Genomic DNA, 5089 nt, shown 5'->3' on the forward strand with positions numbered 1-5089 from the left:
CTCCCTCCCTCCCTTCCTCCTTCCCTCCCTCCTTCCCTCCCTCCCTCCCTTCCTTCTTTCTATCCATCCATTCTATCTTACTTTCCAGGGATGGACATTGCACCTAGAGTCTGGGCTTGAAGGTGCCACCCTCCTGCCTCAGCATCCTGGTGTGCTGGGATTAGTGGCATGTGTCACCACCTCAACTTCATTTCTCTGGGTGTTATTTTCTTCTTCATGAGCTTGGTGCTTTTCTTGCATGGTATTGATAGGTCTAGTTAGAAGCAGAAGTCTGAATCTTATGTCATTTTCCTGCAGACCTTTGTAGACCTTGTGTTTCTCTGTCCTCTGATATTCAGTGTTATTGAGAAATCTGGTGGTGTGATTATTTTTTCTCCATGAATGACCAGATCTACACTTTTCATTTCTTAGATCTTGCAGATTTTTCATTTTGTGAAATGAAACATAAGCACATCTTCAGAAGTCTCTCTCTCTCTCTCTCTCTCTCTCTCTCTCTCTCTCTCTCTCTCTTAAGGAAGGGTCTACAGGGTGTTCAGGGTCTCACTACTAGATTGGACTCATAGTGATCTGCCTGTTTACAGCCTCCCAAGAGCTGGATTACAGGTGTGTGCCACCATGCCCAGTCTCAATTGCTGTCTCAGTGCACCCTCGGGGTCAGGGCCAGCACAGCAGCCCTGGGGATCAAACTCTTGGCCCCCGTGCCTGCTTGCAGGTGCTTTAATCCATGGAGCTATCTGGCTGTCTCTCTCTCTCTCTCTCTCTCTCTCTCTCTCTCTCTCTCTCAGAAAAGAGAAAAGCAGAAAATTTGGAAAGGACTCACCTCAATTCATATTTTGGGACTTGCTAGGCAGGTAATGAACATTTGCAAAACATTTTGCAAGCTGAAAAGCCAATTAGAGATCCTAAGACGTGTACTGATATAAAAAATTCAAGGTTGATCAAGTTATTGAAAATAAAATCTGTGCTGGTTGTCTGAGAATGGGGTGTAAAGGCCAGCAGAAATGAAAGGAAAGACTAGGAGGGGAACGTGAAGACACATGGAGACAGTCTAGAATGATCTTGGATATACTTTAGTCAATGTTTCCACATTTCTGAGGCAAAACAGTTTTGAATTCAAATGCATTCAGAAGTTGCCCAGACAACCTCAGGGGCACAGCACCCAGAGAGTTGTTTCCATTGTGGGGAAAAAAAAATTCTGAAACAAATTTTCTGCATCCCAATAAGGAAATGTACTGTGAGTAATGACAGGCAAGTTTTTCATTGCTAGGAAAAAAATGTGAAAAAAGGAATTAGAGTAATTTCAGTGAAGTTAGACTGGAATTGCAGCTCTGTGGCTGAGCTCACAGCTTAAAGTGTAAGTGGATATATACGGAGGCAAATGTGAGGGTGTATCCGGACCTAAGCTTCTGGCTTGGCCGCGCCCATGCCTGCTTCTCTTTGGCTCTGTCTGCAAAGACCTTTGAGCACTGGGATTTTCGTAACAGTGACAGCTCCTGGTGCCTGGGTCTCGGGGTCTGTGTACTATCCTGCTGTAAAAGGCACAGGGCTTCTGGGAAGAAAGACCAAGAATAAGGGTGAGGAGGTACCTCAAGCCTGGAATATCTTGTTCTTGAAACAAAGGAAATGCTCAGATGGTGGGGACACACCACGGTGATCCAGGAGCCCTTGTATGTGTGTATGTATGTACGTATGTATTTGTGTATTTATGTATATATGTTATGTATATATGTATATAAGTATTGTTATGGTTTGTGTCTAGTTGTTCCCAAAGCCTCATGTAAGTTATGGGGCAGATGAGGCTAAAAGAGCAACAAGTGGCTTGAGGGGCGGGGCCAGAGGACCAGGGCGGGGCTAGAGAGGGCGGGGCCAGGGAACAAGGAGGGGCTTGAGGGGCGGGGCCAGAGGACCAGGGCGGGGCTAGAGAGGGCGGGGCCAGGGAACAAGGTGGGGCTTGAGGGGCGGGGCCAGAGGACCAGGGCGGGGCTAGAGAGGGAGGGGCCAGGGAACAAGGTGGGGCTTGAGGGGCATGGCCAGAGGACCGGGGCGGGCTTGAGGGGCGGGGTCAGGGAAGAAGGTGGGACTTGAGGGGCGTGGTCAGAGGACCAGGGCGGGGCCAGAGGGGCGGGGCCAGGAAACAAGGCGGGGCTTGAGGGGCGTGGCCAGAGGACCAGGGCGGGGCCAGAGAGGCATGAACCCTTAAACTGGCTCGCCCGTGCTTTCTCAGAGACGTGGAGAGGGTCATCCTGAACATGGCAGTGCCCCAGCCTCTCCTCCAGTGTCTTGAAACCTCCGGTAACTGTGAGCTGAATAAACCTCTCCTTCCCTCATTTTGAGTGTCAAGTATTTGTCCCAGCAAGGAGAGAAGAGTAACTAATATACATATGTGTGTATTTGGTAGAGGGTCTCACTATGCAGCTCAGACTCCTAGTGATCCTCCTGTTTTCAGCCTCCCCAGCACTGGGATTACAGGTGTGCGCCACCACACCTGGTCTCGGTGGCCGGCTCAGTGTGCCTGGGGGCGGAGCTAGTGCAGCATGTGGTGCCTGGAGCCGAATCATGTCCCTTTGCTTGCCTAAGCAGGTGCTCAGTCCACTTAGCTATCTCGCCGGCCTTCTCGGAGCCCTTTTTAAGGCTCCTTCCCACCAGCCAGATCTAGGGCAATTTGATCATCAAAATAAATAATGATAATATTAGATTATAATCTATAGAACAGGAATCCTTGAGCTCACACAGATTTAACTAAATAAATGGATAAATAAATAAATGGGGAGAAGGGAAACGTTTTGCTCACAGTAGAATTCCAATTAGTAAATGCAGAAGCCACGGAGGAATTAGAAAATCACCAGTTGGCGATCACCATAGTAACGATTGTTTCAGGCAAAAACAGTCGATGAATGATAAAGTCAGTAAGTAAATATGTGAGAAGAAACAAGAGCATTTACATAATCTCAGAGAACTTCCCAAGAGGAGATTTATTATTTACAAGAGGAAACACAGGAGCTCTGTAGTGGAGAACTTGTCAGACATTATTGTAACCTGATTGTCTTCCTGCCCGCCCAGGGGTGAAAGCCCCACCAGCACAGGATTTTATTTCTGTTTTATTCACTTTGGCAGCTTCACCATCTAGAATAATGCCAGGCACGGATAGGTGTTCAACAGATACTTGCAGAGCGAGGATTCCTAATCTTAACTTCATTAATTGTATTATTATACACTTTGTATCCTTATGGCTATTTAATTGATCTTCCACGCACTAAGAAAATTAAATGATTGTTTACATTCACTGTGTTTGTCTAATTCCCCAGGAGTTTCTTTTTTCTTTATTTTGCTGTAGCATTTTAACGGCATGATATTTGATATATATACGTTTAGTTTAGATTTTCATGGAGTTTATACCTTCATCATCATGATAAAAGCCTCTCTGCTTAGTTTACCCTTTCCTCTTCCTACTCCTCATTTCTGTCCTTTTTCCTTTCTTTTTCCTCCTCTGTCCCCCTCCTTTCTCTCCCTCCCTCCCTCTCTCCCACTCTCCCTGCATCCTTCCCTCCCTCCCTCCCTGCATCCTTCTCTCCCTTCTCTCCGTCTCCGTCTCTCTCCTCTCTCACACACACACCCTCCCTCCCGCTCTCCCACTCTCCCTTTCTCTCTCTTCCTCTTTTCCTTCCTCTCTCCTTACATCCTTCTTTCCTTCTGTCCCTCCCTTTCTCCCTCCCTCTCTCCCTTTTTCCATCCCTCTCTCCCTCCTCTCTGTCTCTGTCTCTCTGTCTCCCTCCCTCCCTCTTTCTCTTAAGTGCTGGGATTGAGCCCAGGGCTGCTACACATGCCAAGCACTTTCTTCTTCCTCTTCTCCTCCTTCCCCTCCTTCTCCTTCTCCTTCTCCTTCTCCTTCTCCTCCTCCTCCTTCCTCCTCTTCCTCTTCTTCTTCCTCCTTTTCCTCCTCTTCCTCTTCTTCTCCTCTTCTTTCTCCTCCTCCTCCTTCTTTTTTTGTGAAACCAGGGATTGAACTCAGGCCCTTGTGCTTGCCAGGCAAGCACCTATTCTACTGAGCTATCTCCCCAACCCCTGCACTTTCTTCTTTTAGTTCATCTAATCTCACAAATGCAGCTCACGCTCTGTTGTACACGTACACATATAATACACATACACACGTACATATATTTATATGTGGTTTTCACTTATCATTTGTTCTTTGGCTCCAGCTAACATGTTTTCCTAACGCAACAGAGATATTATTTGGGGATGTTTTTTCTTACCAAATGATTTTGTTTTTTCTCTCTTTTCAGGTGACCATTTCACCTCATGAAATGTCACTGTTACGGTTTGTGTCTAGTTGTCCCTGCAAAGCCTCATGCAGTCATGGGATGGACTGCTAGAGTTTGAGATTAATTTATGATCCACTGGGATTATGGGTGTGAGTGCTGCTGGGATTAGGGATTTGAGCCCTACACCCAGCCTGGGGCAGATAGGCTGCATGCAATGTAAGGCAGACTACTTGCTGTCTGTTGCCACTGTTGCCGCTGCTCTTCCCATTTGCCCTTGCTCTTTTCTGCTGCCATGAACTGCTGCCCTTTGCCGTGTGCCGCCCTGCCTTGCAGCCAGCCAAGTATGGACTGAGACCGCCAGTAACTGTGAGCTACGTAGACCTTCCCTTCCTTCACGTTGGGTGTCGGGTACTTGTCCCAGCAATGAGAGAAGAGTAACTGCGGCAGTCACCCCGTTTGGCAGGTAGAGCCAGTCGTCCATCTAATGTGGACATGCGCTAGTGCGTGGGCCAGAGAGAAGCTTGCCTTGCTTACCAGATGAGTTTTTACAATGATTTCTTTACTGGAGATGTTTCTCCACTTTGGACTCCCTGAGAGCAAAGGGTAGGAATGGCAGTGTGCAATTCGCCTTCTCATACGCCGGCACAGTTTTTTATTTATTTTTATTTTTTATTTATTTTTTAATTTTTATATTTTTCAACAAATAATACACTGCATATGTTCTTCTTAGTGGTTAATTGCTGTACAAGACGTGGACTTGTGATCCTATTTACAAACACCATTAGAACAAATCATTCTATTCATTAAGAGAATGCAACTATATATCT

The sequence above is a fragment of the Octodon degus genome, unplaced genomic scaffold (genome assembly GCF_000260255.1).
Source record: "Octodon degus isolate 3935 unplaced genomic scaffold, OctDeg1.0 scaffold00001, whole genome shotgun sequence".
In the NCBI taxonomy this organism is placed as follows: domain Eukaryota; kingdom Metazoa; phylum Chordata; class Mammalia; order Rodentia; family Octodontidae; genus Octodon; species Octodon degus.